The sequence below is a fragment of the Mirounga leonina genome, unplaced genomic scaffold, assembly GCF_011800145.1.
Source record: "Mirounga leonina isolate KUSES-001 unplaced genomic scaffold, KU_Mleo_1.0 Mir_95, whole genome shotgun sequence".
Taxonomy (NCBI): domain Eukaryota; kingdom Metazoa; phylum Chordata; class Mammalia; order Carnivora; family Phocidae; genus Mirounga; species Mirounga leonina.
Window position 1 is genome coordinate 14,738,406 of NW_023270865.1, and position 23,454 is coordinate 14,761,859.

At 35.3% G+C, this 23,454-nt stretch overlaps 1 pseudogene; it reads left to right on the forward strand.

Annotated features, from left to right (window-relative positions):
- The first annotated feature begins 351 nt into the window (after positions 1–351).
- Positions 352–23,454, forward strand: part of LOC118006204 — an 89,887-nt pseudogene continuing 66,784 nt past the window's right edge.

Here is a 23,454-nt window from a genome sequence, read left to right on the forward strand (position 1 = left end):
AATAAGCTTCAGAATGTGGTAAGGGAGAGAACTGATTAGTGGAACTAAACTTCAGAATGCAGAGCACATTTAACAATTTCTTCCATTCCATCCAGATATACAATCTTTAAAGGGTTAGCTAGATGTGGTTAATACTGAAAGGCATGCAAATTTCTGTCTACAGCTCTTGGTGTACATTAATGCGTTTTCTCTAGAAGGTCAAATCTTTTAAAAGGAATTGTGTTATTATTATGAGATTTAGATTTTTGTTACATCTCCCTGGTTCATTATTTCTTTTAAGAGCTGGTAACTTTTGGCTCTGGACGCGAGGGGTGGGGCGTGCGTGGGACAAAGGCAAACGAGGCCCGAGCTGCGGGCGGCTTTTCTGCCCGAGTGTCTCAGATTCATTCCTAAGGAACTGAGAACTTAATCTTCCCAAATGTCAAAAAGACCATCTTATGCCCCACCTCCCACCCCAGCTCCTGCAACACAAATGCCCAGCACAACAGGGTTTGTGGGATGCAAGCCATACAGTCATCTCACCTACAACAACTACAGGCTGGGAGGGAGCCCAGGCACCAAGAGCAGGGTCACAGCATCCTCTGGTATTATGAGTCCAAAAGCCCCCAAACCACCAGATAAGCTGCTGATGCCCTACATGAGGTACAGCAGAAAGGTCTGGGACCAACTAAAAGCTTCCAACCCTGACCTAAAGTTGTGGGAGATTGGCAAGATTATGGGTGGCATGTGGCGAGATCTCACTGATGAAGAAAAACAATATTTAAACGAATACGAAGCAGAAAAGGTAGAGTACAAGGACTCTGTGAAGGCCTATCATAATCCCCCCGCATACCTTGCTCACCTAAATGCAAAAAGTCGTGCAGAAGCTGCTTTAGAGGAAGAAAGTCGACAGAGACAGTCTCGCATGGAGAAAGGAGAACCGTGCATGAGCATCCAGCCTGCTGAAGATCCAGATGATTATGATGATGGCTTCTCCATGAAGCATACAGCCACTGCCCGTTTCCAGAGAAACCACCGCCTCATCAGGGAAATCCTTAGAGTGTGGTGCCAGACGTCCGGTCAGCTGTCACAACAGCTAGAATGCAGGTCCTCAGACGACAGCTCCAGCCCTTAATGGTTTATCAGCGAAAACTAGAAGCTGAACTTCTTCAAATAGAGGAGCGACACCAGGGAAAGAAGAGGAGATTCCTGGAAAGCACAGATTCGTTGAACGATGAACTTAAAAGTTTGTGCGGTTTGAAAGTAGAAGTGGATATGGAAAAAATTGCCGCTGAAATTGCACAGGCAGAGGAAACAGGCTCGAAAAAGGCAGGAGCAAAGAGAGAAAGCAGCAGCAGAGCAAGCTGAACGAGGAGAAGAAGGAGGACGAGAGCATCCTGAAGAGGACAGAGGAGACACACCTTGAAGAAGCGACGGAAAGCCAACAGAATGGTGAAGAAGGCACATCTACTCCTGAGGACAAGGAGAGCGGGCAGGAGGGGGTGGACAGTATGGCTGAGGAAGGGGCCAGTGACAGTAACTGGCTCAGAGAGCCGCGGGGCCCACACCGGAAGACGAGAAGAAAGAATAAATGTTGCCTTGTTTTATGTGTTCTAAATACTTCTTTAAATGAAAGAAAAAAAAAAAAAAGATTCTGAGTTAAAAAAAAAAAAGTTGATAACTTTTTATTGTAATCTCATCATTGGCCAAATGAATTCTATTTACCTCCTATTGGCTTTTTTGTGACATATGGATGTACTCCTTAAGATCAGTTTTTGGAATTTACTTCCGCCTCAAATGCTTCATTGAACAATGATTAGTTATATGTTTATACCTGCTATTCTGTTTGTTCAATTTCATCTCATATCCAGTGATAAGATAGTATTTCCCATAAATCACCCTTTTCTTTCACAGGAGACTGGTTTGTGAAGCTTCACAATTCATCCTTGCATAGAATGCCAACCCCTTTCAGAAGCCCCAACATGCTAGGCTCTCAATTCCAACTCCCTCCTTGGTGTTGGTAGAAGACCACATCTCTTTTCCCAAATAACCATTAAATCCCAGTTCTGCAGCCTTCGGAAACCATATTCAGCTAAGATCTCCTCCTGGCTACCTTGTCAACTGCATAAATGATTGATCGACTTACTGTTCTGGCTCTACATTTTTTTCAACTATTTAGTTTTCTTTCTTTGTTTCCAGTTTATTTATACTTGCATTTATATGTATGTGTGTGCACATGTGTGTGTGCCTATGTGGGTATGTGTGATTATCTCTGTTACCACTACACATACTTCCACATTAATCTGTGTTTTATTTTACTCACTATCCTTCTAGATCTCTTTATGCATTGACTTTGTGTTCAGCCCAGGTTCATTTTTGAAAGGTATATATTTCCCTTACTCTGTTTTGAACTGTGGCTTTATTGTACTTGTACTTACACTAATTTATTATTTCCTATGAAAGGGAGGGCAGTTATCACCAAAGATTTGGACATTCTTTCCATGATGTAGAGTTTCTGCTGGGAATTGGCTGCCTAGGTTATGACTACATTTCCAAGCTATCATGGCATCTAGGTGAGGCCACAGGATAGAATACTGGACAATAAAATGTGACAGAAATTATTCATTTTATCCTTGCAATAAAATATTCCTTGGAATTCTCCATTTATCTCTTCTTCCATCTACGCACTGGATGTGGAGATCCATGATGATCCAGATAAAAGTAGATTCATAACAGAAGAATCTGGGTTCCTGAAGAGTCCCATTGAAAACTTCAGGATAGAAATTCCTGCATGGGGAGAAAGACAATTATATGGTTTCACTCAGATGTGGAATATAAGGAATAGTGCAGAGGACCACAGGGGAGGGGAGGGAAAACTGAATGGGAAGAAATCAGAGAGGGAGACAAACAATGAGAGACTCTGGACTCCGGAAAACAAACTGAGGGTTACAGAAGGGAAGGGGATGGGTGGATGGGATAACCAGGTGAAGGGTATTAAGGAGGGCATGTGATGTGTTGAGCACTGTATGCTATATGCAACTGATGAATTGTTGAACACTACATCAAAAACTAATGATGTACTACTATATGTTGGCTAACTGAACATAGTAAAAAAAAAAAGATTAAAAAAAATTCCTACAGGGGTCTGCATGAGAAAAAATATTTTTATTATATTAAGAATCCAGGGATTATTTGTGCAGATTTTTTTGGCACAACTTTAAATATTTCAAATTATTTGAAATGATTTGATCCTGTGATGACACTTTTAATTTTTTTTAGGTTTTATGGGATTTGGGAGAATAAAAAGGAATTTTCATATTTCATATTATTGATCATCTCTATTAACCTTCTAGTTCTATTTTTCTAGTCCTTCTTACCTTGCATTTATTTTCCATCACTGACTTATTTTATTCTGTGTGAGTCAAGATTCAGGACTTTTGCTCTTAGATCATTCTATTTCCCTTTCATGAGATATTGCTTCTAAATTCATGGTTTCAAATTTTAAATCTCTATATTTTATTTCAACTATGTAACTCTACCTGAATATTCCAAATTTGTACAATTGGAAAACTATCATAATATCAAGATTCAGTATTTACCTATCAAACCACTGTGCCCTAGAAATCCCCAATTCTGTCAGGTATACTAGAATCATTGAAATAATTCAGGCTAGCAATCTCAAATTTAGCATTTAAAATATTCACTTAGAATATCAAAGTATCAATTTCATCATAATAAGATAGTTTCAATCTGAGATTTAATCTCCAATACTACTTTGGTGTTTCAAACATATTTACAATTTAATATATACAGAATGATTTTGCCCTTTGTCTACAATAATTATACTTCCTTGTGTTCTATTAAACTAAAAAGTGTCATGGTATAACCGATTTCCAACCTGGAAATCTTAAAGTTGCTGTGAACATTGTCTGTCATTTACATGAAAAATCCAGTCAATCATTAGGCATCAACATTCTATTTTTGAGTATCTTTTGAATCCACTACTTGACTCCATCCCAGCTGTGTAATGAAGTCTATCACTACATTCATCGTGCATTATTCTAATTTTCATTTAATGTACATATTCTTTGTGACAATACACGTTTTTCAGACATGACTGTCTTCACCAATCTATCATCAGAACTGATCATATTGTTTTAACTACAATAGGAGGCCAGTAATTATTTGTTAAATGAATGAATGAAAGCATTTTCACTGTCACTACTCTTTTCAAGGCCCATCTTCTGTTTTGGCTGAGTGTGATAGATTATATGAGGGTCCACAAATATCCATTAACTCTTCCTGGGGAAACCATGTTGGCCATGTAACTTGTCAGTGAAACTGGACTTGAGAACCATAGTCACACTCTGTCAGAGGTTTTAAGAGAACGTTGAACCAGTGGTTGGAGTTGTGTGTAGAGCCATGTTCTTTTTCTCTTTTTCTCCATACTGGCTGTTTTCAAAATAGAAACAATTTCATCAGCTTGAAACTGGGAAACGATATGAGAAAAGCCCATGACAAAAATGTAGTATGAGAGAAATAAATTGTTGTAAACCACTGAAATTTAGGGGATCATTTGTAGCCTCATCATGACCATCCTATGCTGACAGACATGGGTTAATATATTTACTATTTATTCTCATTTTGATCTTATTCTGTTCCAACTCTAGTTTAAATTTCTCTCCCTCTCCCTCTCACTTGGTTTATTTTTCTGTATAATTAAGCACAAAATAGAAAATGTCCATTACATCAACCATTTAAAAATAATATGTTAAAGAATAAGAACAATCTTATGACTCTCATTAAAATAATTTCTTCAGAGCTTATGAAACCTTGCTGAATTAACATGATAAAATAGGATTAATATTTAAAAGCTAAGAAAACTGTTAAATAATAGAGAACGAACATGACATTAATTTTAAAAATTAAGCATATGTTCCTGAGACAGATTCAGTGCTGAGCTCCTGTCTATTTCACCCCAGCATACTCTTCCTCAGCTCATGAAAGCACTAGGCCTGCCATGGACCTATCACTTCTAATATGTTAAGAATGTCGAACTGACCGTGTGTTCAGCTTGGGAGCATTCAGGTGCCATCTCCATCTCATAGTACGTGATGTGCAGGAAGTAAATTCATAAGCACTCTCTGTTACTGTATGTACTTAGCAACCTCTTAAACTTAACTCATTTTTCCTCACACAAAGGTGGAAATACAAAACTTAGGATTACTATAAAATGAAATGTGTCATCCTTTGATAAACTTTTCTAAATAAAATGCTTTGCTATAGTTTTCTGCCTTGAAATGTTGAATATTTTCATTTTGTGCTTCAAACATTTTCAATTAGCAAGAGTGATGGGAAATTTATTCTTAAATCAAAGAAACGATCATCTGGAAAAATAAAATATAATGTATGTGTGTGTATATATATATATATACACACACACACACACTCTATGTGTCTATATGCATATGTACATGTGTGTACCTAGAACCATATATATGTGCAGGTACGTGTGCATATATGTATTGCATTTTTTAAAAATCTAATTTTTAGATGGCATGCCTGAGCTCCCAGAAATAAATTTGAAACTGGAGAGGCACTGGGGAGAATTCTGAAGCCACTCTGAATTTTTCTTCTTGTCCTTATTTTTTATGCGTTGTGATTTGAAGGCCCTATTTTACAAACTATGATTACATTATTATAAATTACACCATTTCTTCTTATTCCTCTAATAAGAAAACATATTAACAATGGAATTGTGACGCAAAGTTTTTCTTTTGTTATCTTCCCAGCCCGTCATGGGTGTGAACCGCTTTCATATGAAAGATCTTGCAATTTTGTAAGCCCTCACTTACATTTCACATCATGTGACAAAAGCAATCCTTTTGTGACCCAGCTTCTTTTACACGTGTCTATTTTCCATTCTTCGATTCCACAAAACACCCAGTTTGTGCTTTGCAAAAAAGAATTGCAGTCTTTCCTCCAGCCATAAATATTTATTCCAGTAATGTCAAATTTATGCCACTCTCTTTGTTTGAATGCAATGACCCCCTCCTCTAGTTTCCTGCTAGAGATAAATAAAAGTCACCGTTAGTTTTATGTCCAAGTCATACTGTAATCTTTCTGAAGACATTCAGAGGTAATTAATTCTACATGTATAGTGCCAACAATGTAAATGAGTTAACTGTAAAGACAACAATTTGAACAGCTATAACCACATCTGTATGTATTCAGGAAATGGCACCTTTCTCATGACTGTCTCATGGTTGACAGATGGGATACATTCTAAGACTTTTTCCCAGTTCGAAGTGTTCAAACGGAAAAAAAGTATTTTTGCATTGATCAAGTAAGATGTATTGAAAAACAGAATGAGAGTAAGAACTTTTTCCTGTATTTCTCTTGAAAATCTTCCAGCAAACAATGAATCATAGAACACGACATCAATCAATCAATCAATCAATCAATAAGAAAAAAAAAGAAACAAATGTTATCTTAAAAAACCAAAAAACAAAAACCAGAAAATATCTTCCAGTGAATTGAATAGAAGAATTCTACTAGGTCCCATCATTTAATTTATCTGTGTTTGTAAGTTAGCATCACCTGTATTTACTAAAAATTCAAGTCCTGTGAAAATTAAAGTTCCTGAAGAATCTGAAAGTCTCCTTTTAAAATAGAAACAAAACATCCTTCTGAGACTATGACAAACCGAAGTAGGGTTATTATTATAATTAATGTTTCTTTAAGTAGGCACAGAGTTGAAACAAAAGTACACAAAAGGGAAAATAGTATATTTGTTTTCAACACATACATATTATCCTTTGACAATATCACGTTTTGAAATAGGAAATTTTAAAATAGTCTGTAGAAAAAGGGCAAAATGATCCCTCTGGTCATTCAGATGGCATTCAAAAGACTGTATGTCAGAAGAAATTTCAGTTGCTCTCGTTTGTACTGAGTTATTTAATTACTGAAAAGAGAAAAGACTGAACTAATAATCCTGAATTGCAGCAGGAGTGTTAGCTTTTATAGTTGTTTTTCCTAAAAGCCTACCAAAACAATAAATACGTTTAAGAGTATAAAATAGTGTGTGTGTGTTCTATGGCTCTAATTAAGCAATGATTCTCTAACTTTGCTCCTAAGGAATTTGTAAGCTGTTTATATTCCCAAAATACTCTAGAAACAGGAGGTTTGCAGCTCTATAACAGAAAAATGAATCCCTAGAGGAAAGGATTTCTACCAGAAGGGAGAATGGGGCTATTAAGGCAGAAATAACAGCTGTCCACTACACCTTAACAAATGCTGCAAAATGACTTCAGTCAATTCTCTACTGATGGACACTTTTTCTTTTCTTTTTCCTATTATGCACAACCATCTTTGGGTACTTACGGGGTTTTTGTTTGTTTGTGTTTTGTTTTTTGCATTACTTTCTAAAACTCAAATTGCTAATTCAAATAGAATTAATATTTGAAGGCTTTTTGTGTATACTATAAAATTTCCTTCCACAAATGGTGAAACATTTTCTCATCATTTCAGAACTGTGTCCCCATGGATTCTATTATTTGTGTTTGTTAGGGTTCAGTGTAAGATAAATAAAGAGGTTTCAAAATAAATATGTAGATAAACAGGTTTCAAAATGCCATAGCTTAAATAAGGTAGAGTTTATTTTTCTCTAATGCAAGAAGTGAATGGACTATCCAGGGTTGATGGGATTGGTGCTGCTTTTCCCTTTACATGGCTTCACCTTAAAGCTCGAGATGCTGTTCCATTTCCTCCCATTTCCCAGGCAGCTGGAAGGAAGAAAAAGGAAGTGAAGAGGAAAAACGTTAATTTATCAGATCATGACCCATAGATATCACTTCTGCTTGCTTTTAATCATCCAGTTATTAGTTATACTACCACACTCAGCAGTAGGGGATGAGAAAAATAGACTCCAGCTCGTGTCCCTATGCTGAGCTAAAACTTAAGGGGTATCACATCATCTTAAGCATCTTATAATTCAAATGCTAACTTCTTTTCATACAGCTTTTGTATTAAAATTATTTACCCACCATGTATCTTTTGGGTAATTATTTTACAGTTTGCCTTTTATGGTTTTGTTTATATAATCTCTCCATATTGAAATTCTTTGTTCTTAGTAGTGTAGTTCAGTTGAACAATATATGTATCTATGTATTTAGTCTTTGAGTATATCTTTAGGATTCATACTTAGAAATTCTACATTTTCTTGAATATTCTAAAGATATTCAATTATTTTTTTAAGAATTCTATGCTTTGAAATCTTTTTCCTTTCAATATATGACTAGCGGGCTTCATTTTGAATAAGTAAAGAGTTAAGGATATAGTTTTCTTTTTTCTTTTAACAAACTGTTCCATTTGACCTAACAAATTACTGAGTAAACTGCTTATGCTAGTATAAACTGAATAGATAAGTAGATAGATAGATAGATAGATAGATATGTCATTTAGTTGTTCTGTATACTAATCTATATCTATCTATCTATACAGAGGGAATAGTTTTTAAAAATTGGGGGAGACGAACCATGGGAGACTATGGACTCTGAGAAACAAACTGAGGGTTCTAGAGGGGTGGGGGGCGAGGGGATGGGTTAGCCTGGTGATGGGTATTAAAGAGGGCACATACTGAATGGAACACTGGGTGTTATATGTAAACAATGAATCATGGAACACTATATCAAAAGCTAATGATGTAAGGTATGGTGATTAACATAACATAATAAAATAAAAAAAAAATTCATTGTTATAATCCAAGGATCTGTTTTAACACAAGACACTCTTTAAAAGATTACCACGTGGTTATTATTCCACATGAATTTTATTTTATTTTTGCTTTGTTTTAAGTTTTCATTTAAATTATTAACTTCAAGTTTACAAAAGTACAATTTAGATTTTGTTTGCATTTTCTGAAGTATACACGTAGTATGGGAGGATGATATCTTAACACTAATGAATCTACTTAGGAAAATACTGTGTGCCATCATTTATTCAAGCCTTCTTGTATATCTTACAATAAAACTATTATTGCAAAGTAAGACCTGCAAATTATAAAGATTTTAATATTGAAATACAAGGAATTCCAGAAGTGATAGAATACTGTATGGATCGATTTTAGTTAATATGGTTCTAATCTGTATGTTTTTCCTTACTTAGAAATGCAATCTGCTTTCTTATTATATTTCTATCTTGACAATGGACAACCAACTGATCAAAAACTACTGATAGTATTTCTGTGTAAGATATTAGCTTAGTCTAACCCATAGAACTTTGTATGTATCTTAAAATTCATAACCGAAATAAATCCTCTCACCTTAAATCAATATTTATCAATAAGTCTTTTATAACTAATGCTTGAATAAATCAATAATCGGCAAACACTTTCAAGAATATAACACTGAAATGACTACTATGTGTTAAAGACAAAAGGATTTTGGCTAAAATGATGCTCAGAATAGAATTGATAGTATCAACATAGATAAAATTATATAAAAAAAATTACAGTATTTTTTCAAAAAAGAAACTAAGCATTAAGATAAAAAGGAAAGGGAGCCATACATAAAACTATATAGAAAGAGATTAAAAATAAGATCACTAAATTAATTATAAAATAAACTAAAATATAAAACTAAAGAAAACTAGATCTTGAGTTTTGGGGGAAAAAACCCACAAAACGAATTAGCAAAATTAATTGAAAAGATACTAGTAGTAAAATTGTTAAATTATTTAGAATAATAATAATGGAGCTGCAATAATATAGAAGAGAGTAGAGTAATTATAAAGAAATACTTTTCTTATCCACATGCGAATAAATTTGACCACCTCACTAAGTTGGCTGAAAGTTGAGGAAAAAAGTAAATCTAATAAAAATAGTAATAATAATAATAATAATAATAATAATGTTATCCAGAATTACTGTTCAGATCTAAGTAAGTTATATCCTGCACAAAGGCCCCAGCCTGAGTCTCTTCATGTCTACTATGTAGGGTTCCCACACATCTAAAGGAGAAGAGTAATTTTCTGTATTTGCAAAAGGATGATCTGGCTTCATTCTTCTTTTTTGATCTAGAGGAGATTCAAAATTAAATCAGATCAACTGCCATAGAATAAATGTAAAATAACCTTGAAAGAGGGACAAGTAGGTTAGCAGCTGATAGCTGGATAATAGCCAAAATTCCAAAACATTTGAAAACTGAGAAAGCTGTAAAAATGTTACTATATCTGTACAATTTAAATCTTAGAAAATCACAAATCTATACTATACACTTACAATCAATTGTAGACTGCTAACTTGTTGAAGTCTTATTAGTTTTAATAATTGTAGTAGTAGTAATAAATCAGAAACTGTAAATATACTTGTTTCCAAAACCATTTCAAACAGAGGAAATGAAGTTATGATAAAAATAGTTGTGTATGGGGGCGCCTGGGTGGCTCAGTTGTTGAGCGTCTGCCTTCGGCTCAGGTCATGGTCCCAGGGTCCTGGGATCAAGCCCCGCGTCGGGCTCCCTGCTCAGCGGGAAGCCTGCTTCTCCCTCTCCCACTCCCCCTGCTTGTGTTCCCTTTCTCGCTGTGTCTCTCTCTGTCAAATAAATAAAAATCTTTAAAAAAAAATAGTTGTGTATGAATTCATCAGAAGTTTGGGTAAAATAAAAGCATATTCATGGATTTCTGTAGAGCTCTATATCAGGGATTGGAAAGCCTTTACTTTAAAGAACTAGATAGTAAATACGTTTGTCTTTGTAGGCCATATTACTGCAATTACCCAATTTTGTATGAAAGTAGCCATGGGAAATTAAAAATGAATGAATGAGCATGACTGTGTTCCATTCATTTTATTTACAATAGCAGACAGTGTTACATGAAGCTCCTCTGCATAGTTTTCTGATTCCTGGTCTAGATTATCTACATGAAGTTGTAGGAGAAAAAGGGCCTGATAGAAAAAGACTTAGAATTCATAAAATTTATGAAATTGGCCAAAATTAATTCAAAGACATTGTTAGGGTTTCTTTTTTTTTTTTTTTTTTACCTGTACTCTTATTTAATTTTCAATAATATTTCAAGATGTATAAGCTGGGAAAATTACATTCCATTTTTATTTTCATTTTACAAATAAAGATCCTTAACTCATTAGATATAGAAATTCACTTAGGGCCACAGAGCTATAGATGATTGGTCTATATTTGAAATCAGATTGTGTGAATCCAGTATGGATGGTTAATGATGCCATAAAATTAAAACCACTAGGCATGGTCCCAATCTCTCTGCAAGACAGTTTCAGAAGTGAAATGGAGATACTAGACTTCACTTCAAAACATTCATCATCATTTAAATCCAAATTGTTATTAAAATGAGGCTATTCATGCTAAAATATTCATTTGATAAAATTATTTGAGAAGAGGAAGTTGACTTCCACAGCCAAAAGCTAGATGTTAAGGAAAAAAGATAATCTTTTCATGTTGGTAAATTTCTTTAGGATTTTAGGACTTAAGAAAGCTCAAACAGTAGGAGACTATCATTGATATAACTTGAAATGTACACAGCATTTCTCTCTCAAGAAATATATTCATGAATGTATATGAAATAATTGAGCTTAATAACAATTATTAAAAAGGGAGAAGCAATACCCAACAAGTAAGGATAAATAGTTCCTTTTTACTACATAAAGCAATTTTAGTTCATGTATATGGAACAAGTTTGATTGCTCTTGAGTTAGACTTCCCTTACAGTTCTAATACATTATTAAATATTTACAAGCTTTAAAAATATTAACTGTTATTGCTTACCTTGCTTTAGGCTAGCATAATTAACACCTGCATTTTAGTTCCACTTAAATTTTACTTATTAAACATTATTTGATGATGTTCATTTGGCCTATGTGTTTTAAAACTGTGCTATGTGTAACTTAATTAATAGTTCAAAAAGTCAGTAGTTTTATTATCTCAAAGGGAAACCTGTTCAGTATGATTTATAAAGACTGCATGGTAAGGAAAGGATGAGGGCACATTACTAAACGCTTTAGGCCTAAAGATACTTGTAATGCTGAGAATAAAATAACTTCAAGTTTGATATTATCCTTAAAGATGTTCTATTTTGACTACTCAACTGATAATTGCATGTTTTTGTTTGTTTGTTTGTTTTGCCAAATAGTCATTTAGACTCTTCTAGTATACAACCGGTAAAATAAAACCATTTCCTTGTGATGTCATGTCAACTTTGGACAGGTCCCATTAATAGAAAATTTTCCTTATTTTGAACTGTATTTGTCTTCCAAATTTTTGGTACTTGTTGCCATGCCTATCATTTTTAGAACCTATAAAATATTTACTCTTCTTATTTTCACGTTCTGAAATTCAAATCAGCTAAGGTGGTTTAGCTGCTCCCCATATAGCAAATAAATTTCCTTTAGAAACACTGCAGTTTTTAATTAACCTTTTAAAATGAATAACCACTACCCAACTAACCACATTATTCTCACTGGTGCCAAAGTAGCAAAAATTATTTTGCATCTCCCTCAAAAACTTACAGAAACTGATCACTTTTCAATTTTTAAGTTTTCCTCCCATGACCTTTAAAATAAATCTTTGGTATTAAAGGTATGGAATTTTTTTTTTTTTAAGATTTTATTTATTTATTTGACAGAGGGAGACACAGCGAGAGAGGGAACACAAGCAGGGGGAGTGGGAGAGGGAGAAGCAGGCTTTCTGCTGAACAGGGAGCCGGATGCGGGGCTCGATCCCAGGACTCTGGGATCATGACCTGAGCCGAAGACAGACGCTTAATGACTGAGCCACCCAGGCGCCCCGGGAATTTTTTTTTTTTTTTTAAAGGACATGTTCAACAATAATTTCTCAATGTCAATGGTATCCCTAATTTCTGTTAATTTACAAAAATTCTGGTGCCTTTAACACAAGGTCTATTGAAAATAATGTTGCTAATTATGTATTTTACAGGTTAAAGCACTGGGATTTCTTAACAACAGACAGCCCTGAAGCTCAAGCTATTTTAGCACACCTGAGGGCCAACACTGATGCTGTGTGTTTGCTATCTCACAAAAGGTAAGATTGGAAAAAAGTCAGTAAACCAGTGGGGGGATAGATTGCATATGGCTTTAGGAGGATTTAATGAAGGTTTTGGCCTCTACCACAAGTAAGATGAAAACACATCAAAAAATTTCAAGCAAGTGAATGACTTACTATATTTTAAAAGGATCAATCTAGCATTTCAGTGTGTCCAGGCATGGAAGCCAGAGACCAGTTAAAAATTTATTACAATAATCCAGATAACAGAATATTATCTCTTGGACAAAAGTAGAAGCAGTGAAAGAAACACAAAATAGTTTTCAGTATTTGAGATGATAGAATTTGTAGGGTATTCAAAAACATTTTAAGAGAGTTCAGCTGAAAATAAATGGATCTGAGAAATGGGGTAATATCTATAATATGGAATTAATGTTATGTTTTGTTCTGTATTTTTTGCTTAAAATGAGTTATAGTGTAACATGGGTGTATGGAGATGGTGATAATTAGTGGAGAGGGTGATGTTAATGATGTAAATGAAAAACCGAACAATTAATGGAGTGATAACATTGAAAAGGATATTAAGAGACTACCAGATGCTGGGAACTAGTCTAGACAGTGAAGACATAACAGTAAAAAGACAAAGTTTCCACTTAATGGAATGGTAAATTGAAGATAAAGTTCAGTAAAATAGGTAACTCAACATTCTAAATATACACTATCTTGGTTTAAAATGCTATAAAAATGTAGAGTTTGATTTTAAATGGTGCAAGTTTGCTTATTTATATGAGGTGATCAGGAAAGGTCTCACTGCTTAAGTAGAAGAGGAGACAGGATCCAGTGGACAAGCGGGAGTGGCTTTAGCTATGGGTAGCCCACACATTGAAATAGGAAAAGAAAAAGAAAGGTTAACGACACAAGTTTATTAGTATCTCTGATGGTGAGAGTGTATACAGATTTTCTTCTAATTGTTTCTGTTACTTCAATAAAATAAACATCAGTGTTAAAAAGTTTGAGGAGTTAAAACCTTGTAAGGGGAGAGGAATGCAAATCCATCAAGACTGGGTTAAGCCCTGGGTAGAAAATTTGAGACATACCTACTAGAACAAACTTCTTTTTCTATTTGTTCTGGCTATTCTAGACCTTTGAATTATATGTATATTTTAAAATCACTGTTCAGTTTCTACACACACACACACACATACACAATGATGTGATTTTGGATGGGATTATATTGAACCTACAGTTTAATTTGACAACTAACATAATACTGTTTCAATTCATTCACATGGAGTGTCTCTCCATTTATTTATATTTTGGTGCTTTTTCATCAATTTTTATAGTTTTCATTGTATAATGCTTGCTCTTTCTTTGTTAAATTTACTCCTATTTTATTCTTTTTGATGCTGTTGTGAACCCAATTTTTAAATATTTATTATTACTTTATTGAATAGATTATTCAATGCTAGTATATAAAGATAAAACTGATTTTTTCTTTTGTTTATAGATCTTTTATCTCTTGATCTTATAAAACTCATAAGTTTTATATTTTCCTTAGAATTTTCTTGGGTGCATGGGTGGCTTAGTCAGTTAAGCATCCAGCTCTTGATTTCAGCTCAGATCATGAGATTAAGCCCCACGTTGGGCTCCACACTCAGCATGGGTCTGATTGGGATTCTCTCTCTGTCTCTGCCCCTCCTCTGCTCATGCTCTCTAATTAACTAACTAAATAAATAAAATCTTAAAATAAAATTTTCTATATACATGCTCATGTCGTCTGTGAATAACAGGAGTTTCACTTTCCCTCTCCAATATGGATGAGCTTTCTTTCTTTTTATTGTCTTACTGCACAGCATAGGAATGTCGGGATAAGCCTGAAGTGGAGAGATTGAGTATCCTAGCTTTTCCTCTAGTCTTAATGAGAGAGCGTAAAATAATCACCATCAAGTATGGTCTTAGGTGTTGAATTTTGTTGATAACCATTTATCTGGTTAAAAAAAAAAAGCTTCCTTATAGTCATTGTTTGCTAAGAGATTTCCTAATGAATGAATGTTGAATATTGTTGAATGCTTGTTCTTCAACTTTAAGATGATTGTGTCCTTTTACTACGTGCATAATGTATGCATTATGGTAAAATAGTTACATTGCTTGATTTTCAATTGGTGAGTCAACTTTGCATTCACTAGCTGAATAAACTCATGGTCATGATGTGTAGCCCTGCATTTTATATTCTAAAACGTTCTTAAGGAATTTTGTGTCTATGTTGATTAGGAATATTGGTCAGTATTTTACTTTCCTTGTGGAGTCTTGTTTTACGGTCGGTGTAATCTTGATAGCAGAATGATTTGTAAGGTTTTTCCTCATGTTCTATTTTCCAACCAATTTGTATAAAGTTTTACATTTTCTTCCTTAAAAATTTTGTAGAATCATTAGTGAATCCATCTCTAAATCAAGTTTTTCTTGTTGCACTTGTTATTGAAAAAAATAATTATGAGTTCAACTTAATAGATATAGGGAAACACATTACTTATTTATTCTCAAATGGAGTATGGTAGTTTGTGTCTTTCAAGGCATTTTTCCATTTTTTTTAATTTAAAAAATGTATTGGCATAAAATTATTCCCAAAATACTTATTGTCATTTATAATATGTAGGAAATGAGGTGATGTTTCTTATATCATTCTGGATATTGGTAATTCTCAATTTTTTTCTGTTAAAATTGTTGATGTCTGCTATTATTTCTTTCCATCTGATTTATTTTAAAATATTCTTCTTTTGTCTTAAGGTAGAAACTAAAGCATTTGATATGTGCATTCTTTTCTAATACAAGTATTCAGTGCTGTAATTCCCCCAACACTCTGCTCTAGCTGCGTTCCAGATAATTGTATACATTAAAATTTTTCTTTATTCTGCTCAAAATATACTTAATTTTCCTTGTAATTTATTCTTTGAAGTCTGTTATTTAGAAGTGTTTTATTGATTCCTCAGATATATTTCAGTTATTATTCTCAAATTTGCATTTATCTTCTTTGAAGAATATACTTTTGAATAATTTAATTAAAAAAAATACTGGGAATTGTTTTATGGCCCATAATATGGTCTATCTTGTTTAACCTTTTTTTCTTGGTTTTATAGCAAAACCTATATTCTGTTGTTCTTAGGCAAAATGTTGAATAAAAGTCCATGAGGTTAACCAGGTTGATAGGGTCCTATATATATCCTTGCTCACCATCTGTCTACTTTCAATATCAGCTGCGCAGAATGAGGTATTGAAATTTCCAACTATAATTGTGCGTCTATTTCCCTGTTAAGTTCTAGCACTTTGCTTCATACTCTAATGTGTGAAATGAAATTTTCTTAAGGATGCCTCATTCTCCATGTACATGCCAGTGAGTATAAAGCTGTCATGCATTGAAGGAAGTTAAACAATCTTTTTCACCAAGAAAATGTCTTTTCTTGTAAAAATGTTTTTCTCAAATATAGTTAATATTATAATTATATTTACCCCCTTGGCAGTTAAGCATATGACTAACACTCTCAAAGGAAGTAAACCCCTAATATATCCCAAAATTGTTATCAAGTTTTGGAAAGTATTATAAAGTTCTAGAATGTATTGATATGATGTTATGTGATTTATATGATAATATAATAATTTATGTAACATTGAGTTTAAACATTCAAAATAATCTGATAGAACTGCAAGCCAAGAAAAAAGAAGGTACGTCAAGAGTATTCAGGCCCCTCAGTTAGTAGATGAGATTAGCAAACCAGACTATGATGGGCAGTAATTCCTTCCATCTTTCCAAAGCATGCCAAACTTGTTGAGTACCATTAACATAGAGATCCTAGGATGCTTCCTACCCTGCTGAAGACCACATCAATGACATCTGAAAACAGAGATCATTGCATGTGCTGGGTCTTAACAGTCTTAAATCCCTGGCCAGGATCCCTCAATATGTTCTGTATCCTTTTAATGCTTTTTCCTCCTGTTTCTTTATAGTTGCCACTGAGCTAAAGGAAATAAATAAAGTTGTTATCATAGTGGAACAGACTTTTGTTTTAAAATGTTTATTGCTTTTCTAAAAAGAAACAATAAAATCTCTATATGTCCGTATCTAAGTAGTAAACATTTCCGGCTATGATGGAATAACAAGAACTAGATTTACCATCCAACCTTGAACAACTAGAAAACCACACTCATGTACCACACACACAAGTGTTTTCAGGTTTGAAATAACAAGGAGCGAAGGATAATAATTTTTGGGAGGAGGGAAATACAAGGGATGAACGCTGCTAATGTCCATTTCATGCCTGGAACGTTTCGGGATGTGATTATTACAGGTAAACGTTCTCCATCAGAGCCAGACAGCAATGCTGAGTGGAAGAGATCAAATTTGAAGATCAGAGAGGTCAACAAGGTTAGGATTTGTGGGAGAGATTACTGGAAATGTGGAAGCTGCAGAGGAAGAGAAGGGGAGGGAGAGTGCGCACAAGAGCACACTCTGAAGAGATCCCTTGGGTCCTTAGTCATGGACTCAGGTTCAGTGGCAAGGGAAAGAACCTACTTTATTATTTTTATTTTTTTTAATTTTTTATTGTTATGTTAATCACCATACATTACATCATTAGTTTTTGATGTAGTGTTCCATGATTCATTGTTTGTGCATAACACCCAGTGCTCCATGCAGAACGTGCCCTCTTTAATACCCATCACCAGGCTAACCCATCCTCCCACCCTCCTCCCCTCTAGAACCCTGTTTGTTTTTCAGAGTCCATCGTCTCCCATCATTCGTCTCCTATTCCGATTTCCCCCCATTCATTCTTCTCCTCCTGCTATCTTCTTCTGCTTTTTTTTTTTTTTCTTAACATATATTGCATTATTTGTTTCAGAGGTACAGATCCAAGATTCAACAGTCTTGCACAATTCACAGTGCTTACCAGAGCACATACTCTCCCCAGTGTCTATCACCATGACCTCACTGATGTGAGCAATTCTTAATCTCAGGAAACAAACTGAGGGTTGCTGGAGTGGGGGGTGGGGTAGGAGGGATGGGGTGACTGGGTGAAGAACCTACTTTAGATGACACATTCTTTTTAGTTACTTAGTGGAAGAGGATATCATTAATCAGAAGAAGAAATCTCTGGGGGTGCCTGGGTGGCTCAGTTGGTTAGGTGTCCACCTTTGGCTCAGGTCATGATTCCAGGGTCCTGGGATTGAGCTCCACATCGGGCTCCCTGCTCAGCGGAGAGCCTGCTTCTCCCTCTGCTTGCTGTTCCCCCTGCTTGTGTTCTCTCTCTCTCTGTCCAGTAGATAAATTTAATCTTAAAAAAAAAAAAAAAGAAGAAAACTCTGGAAGAAGAGAGTCCAGCAGAGGAGGATGAGGTAAGATGTAACTATGTCATCTAGGTATCTGGAAATGGTATAGAACATGCAATTTAAAGAAAATGTAGAACCCAGGAAGGAGATCTGACCTAGAAAACATGGTCATGAAACTTTGGAAGTGGATTAAGAACTTGAAGGTGCGTTAAGTTCAGGGAAGAAAAAGGAAAAAAAAAAAAAAAGACAAGAAAAATGTCCAAGAATGAGGCATTCTGATTACATCTGTAAAGAAAACAACCTTGAAATGTTTTGCTTCATGATTTGCAGCAGTGAGTTCTTTTAAGAAGAGGAGAAAAAGACATTTTTCCTAAATGGAGTTTTTCCTCAAAGTAGTATGTGTTCATCTTCAATAAGTCTACAAAGTTTGGCAATGTAAGTTCATGAGAATTTGTCTTGAATTAAGCTGGCTGTTCAGTATTTTTCCTTAGCTTACTGATATGCTTTAGTGAATTTCCCTTACTAAATCTTGTTCCCAAATTTCATTTTACAAATTGTTTTTGCACATGTTTGAGAATTGCCAGTTGTATGACTTTGTATATGCCACTCTCCTACTCACAGACACAGCTAGAGCATAATTATAACCTATTAAGTTCTCATTTTTAACATATGTCAAACACTGGTAAACAGCAAGCCTGGAGTGAGGCAGTGGGATGCTGACTTTTCATAAATGACTCTTCCCTCAAAAGTAAAATATTTTTAGGAAGCACTGATAGAACATTGTCCATTGTGGGGCAATGCTACTTTGCTTTTGAAATTTTAAAACAAAAGGGTAGAGCAAAATGTAATATAGGGATTTCTAGTGCCTGTCTTTCCCAGAAACATTAATTTGAACAATCATGGGCACATGAAAATAGCTTCACAGGATCTATTCCATGTGAGGGATTGTAGTACCTGGGTGAAGCACAGAAAAAAAAAAAAAAGGCGCATTAAGGAGGGTAGGAAAATAGATTCACATTACCCCATCACCCCTTACCCAAACCCAGGCAGCCTGACACAGAGAGAGAGAGAGAGAGAGAGAGAGAGAGAGAGAGAGACACCTGCCCCAAGGGAGGAAGAGAGTAAAATGAGAATCTGACTTCACCATGGACCCCAGGATGAGGCCTAGCCCCCAGCCTTAAATGACTACTGTAGGGCTCCCATGAAACTGGCTCCAGGTGCCTGATGACTCCCACAGCCCCAGGCAGTTCCTGAGACACCAGGCTCCTGGTACTCTAAAGAATCTAGCTCTGGTGATACCAGGCTCATGGCTCACCGCAGCACTGGCCAGCTCTTGTGTCCTAGATGTCTCCTGTGCCCACAGGCTCCTGCAAACCCAGGTTCCCAGACAGGCCCAGCGCAAAGCTGACAAGCAACACTAGGCTCTTGACCCACCCCAGTTGCAAGGGCCCCTGGTATACCCTAATGTCTGGGCAGCCTCTGCAGCCTGAGCCCCCAGGATGTTTCCTTTAGACCCAGGTTCCCCACCTACCCCACTGGTAGATCACACCTACAGGCTGGCTTCTGAGGCTCCAGGTTACAGGCCACCCCCCATAGGCTCAAGCAGTGGGCTTATTTCACTGTAAGGCAGCCCCTGTGGCTCCAGCCTGTAGGCCAGCTCCTGGGAAACCACGCTCCAGCCCTCGCCAGTACCAGACCATCTCCCACAGGCCCAGACACAAGGCCCACCCAAATTATGCATTTTATAACTTTTTGCAATGTATGTAATTTACTGTGTTTACATTTATGAATTTTTTAATGTATAAAGAAAACTAAATATTGATTGATATCCAAATGAAAGAAGAAAACTGGTTCCATTTTATTGTTTTTCCATTTCAGTTTATTAGAAAAAATGCATTATATTTAATTAATGTAATTAAAATCCTTCATTTAACACTGTGGTTAAGTTTCATGTCTTGACTTTAAATCCTAAAACCCCACATTCCTCAAAACATTTTATACCCTGAGATTGTTTTGGATGAAGTTTCACCATATTTGTAGTGGGTTGAATGGTGACCCCTCAAAAGATACGTTCACATTCAAATTCCTGGAGGCTATGGCTATGACCTTATTTGGATAAAGGCATTTTGCAGATATAATTAAGGACCTTGAGATGAATATATCCTGTGTTATCCTGGGGTGGTGTTATATCCAATGACGAGTTTTCTCATAACAGACTGGAAGAGGAAAAGACCATGTGAAGATAGAGGCAGAAAATGGAGTTATGCAGCCACAAGCCAAGGAACTCCTGGAACCACCAGAGGCTAGAAGAGACAAGAAAAAATTCTCCCTTAGAGCTTTGGGAGGAAACATGGTCCTGCAACTGATTTCAAGCTACTGGCCTCCAGAACTATGAGAAGAACACTTCTGCCGCCGCCACGGAGTTTATTGAAATTATTACAGCAGTCATAGGAAAGCAATATCATAGTTACAAAGTTTTTATTCTGTTTGTCTTTCATCCCTTGTCCTTGATGGAAAAATTACCTCAAATTTTTATTTCCAGTAATGTTGGATTAGGGAATACAGAAGAACAAATCTTCTGAGAACTTGAAAAGTAGGGATGAATTGTGGGATCAAGATATTTTGAAAGAAGGAAATTAGTCCAACATTTTGGTAGCTTGCTCCAGGAAACACGGATGAAAGAGAGGAGGAAGTAGCTGAGAGATTAAGTCAATGAATAGAACTTTTGAGTGTGTCATATATAGAGACATAAAAATTGGAGTTCAGATATTACCAAGTGAATGGATTCTTAGTAAAGACCATATACTTTCGGATTAGGACTCCAAGTGATGCCCATTAAGATAAAGATATTAGAAATAGTAAGGCCTTCTGAGGGACTAAAGCCAAGATTCAAAACATGTCAAATGCTACAGTAAGATTGAAGTGCTCAGGGATTGCTAAAGTCTCTTACCTCCTGCCTAAAGCAATCCTAAATGTTCTCTAGAGAAAGCATGATCCTTGGCTAATTTTTTCTTCCATTTTACTATAATTACTAATCAGTCAAAAATAATCAGGGATATGAGATTATAAAATAACAGAAGAAGAAAACAAAAGAATGAGTAAAGACTTGAATTGATCTCAAAATGAACTTTGATAATGAATTTATCTGAGAGACTTAAAAAAACGTCTTATGTGTTATGAAAGAAGGAGATTAAGAAAATCTGCAGAAATAGTAATAAGCAAAATTATATTCTAGAATTTATAAGCACAATATTCTACTTAAGAATATAATAGGTATGCTTAATAATTGATTAACTTCTACTGAAGAGTGATTACATAAAATAGAATATAGGTCAGATTAAAATACCCAGAATGGTCAAAAGTGTCTCTCTCTCTCTCTTTTTTTTTTTTTTTTTTTTTTAGAGAGAGAGGGGGGCAGAAAAGGGGCAGAGGGAGAGAGAGAATCTTTCTTTTTTTAAAGATTTATTTGTTTTATTTTATTTTTATTTTTTATTATTTTTTTAAGATTTTATTTATTTATTTGTGAGAGAGAGAATGAGAGAGAGCACATGAGAGGGGGGAGGGTCAGAGGGAGAAGCAGACTCCCTGCCAAGCAGGGAGCCCGATGCGGGACTAGATCCAAGGACTCCGGGATTATGACCTGAGCCGAAGGCGGTCGCTTAACCAACTGAGCCACCCAGGCGCCCGATTTATTTGTTTTATTTTTAGAGAGAGAGCAGGAGTGGGGGAGGGGCAGAGGAAGAGGGAGAGAATTTCAAGCAGAGTCCCCAGTGAGTGTGGACCCCCATGTGGGAGATCTCATGACCCTGAGATCATGACCTGAGCCAAAACCAAGAGTTAGACATTTAACTGACTGAGCCACCCAGGCACCCCTCAAAAGTCTCTTTTTTACATTCATACTACTCTTGATGTATGAAATCATAATAGTGTTGATCTTTGGTTTAGAGAGTAAAGGGATTAATTGAGATAGAAGCTAGGGGCTTCTGGAATGTTAGGGATGGTCTGTGTGGTAGCAATGCAGTTTCTTTTTTATAATTTTTTATGCACCTTTATGTACTATTATCTATATGTGTGATAATTTGATTACAAAATTAAAATTAATCTTAAAAATATTCTATTTCCCCCTTTTCTCTTTAATAGCACCATCCAAATATTCCTGTGCTCTCTAAAAACTACTCTAAATCTCATGTACCCTATCACAAACAGGATGAACTATATCAGAATTAAAATAAGAGTTTGTGCCTAACTCAGGATGGCCTGAAACCACTTCAACAATCAAGTCCAATGAAGTCAAGTTGTTGTCACCCAAGCAGTGACCGGTTTCATTGCTTTAGCTACATACATACAACTAATCTTTTAATCAGTCTTTCCTCTTCTAAAAAAAAAAGTCAAGAATTGTGAAGAGAATGAGATTTTTATCCTGTGAGTAAGCTAACAGGTTAGCCTGACATAGTTTCATAGATATTATTAGAAGAGGAGATCTCAGGGTCAGAAACAATATAGTTTATTCCTCACAATATAGCTTGCCCTGCCACTGCATGCCATTCATATTTGCATACCTTTGCCGTGTTCCCAATTCCCACAGGAATTTTTCCCACTGAGAAACCTCAGTGGATTTTGTACAAATAATAGGTTTGTATCACAGCTGAAGAATCCCAAACTCAGAAAAAAACACAATTTTGTAAGAATGTAGCTAGAAACCTGCCCAACTTTTACCCTTGAAGGGATGTGTTATCTTTGTTAATCCCAGTCAGAAAAATGAATCTGTCCTCTGCCCTAGAAAGAAACCTACTTCTGTTATCCAAGGCTGTTTGTTACAAAAGTATCCTTGAAAGGTCTGGAACAAATGTTTTTAAAAGATGTGTGGAAATCTCATGGAGAATTATTCCAAGAATAAATATACAGTATTTCTCCTCATCTATTTTTTTCTCTTTAGTCTCGTTATGTGTTTGGGAATCAATCTGACATAAAAATTCTTTACAAATAATGATTCAAAAATATATATCTTAAGTATATCTTAATTGTTTATAAATATAACTCATGGACATAGGTTAATAATTATCAGATAAGTTACAGGTCTCTAATAAAAACACAATCCTCTGTACCTTCTAGGCCTGTTGCTTAGCCTGGT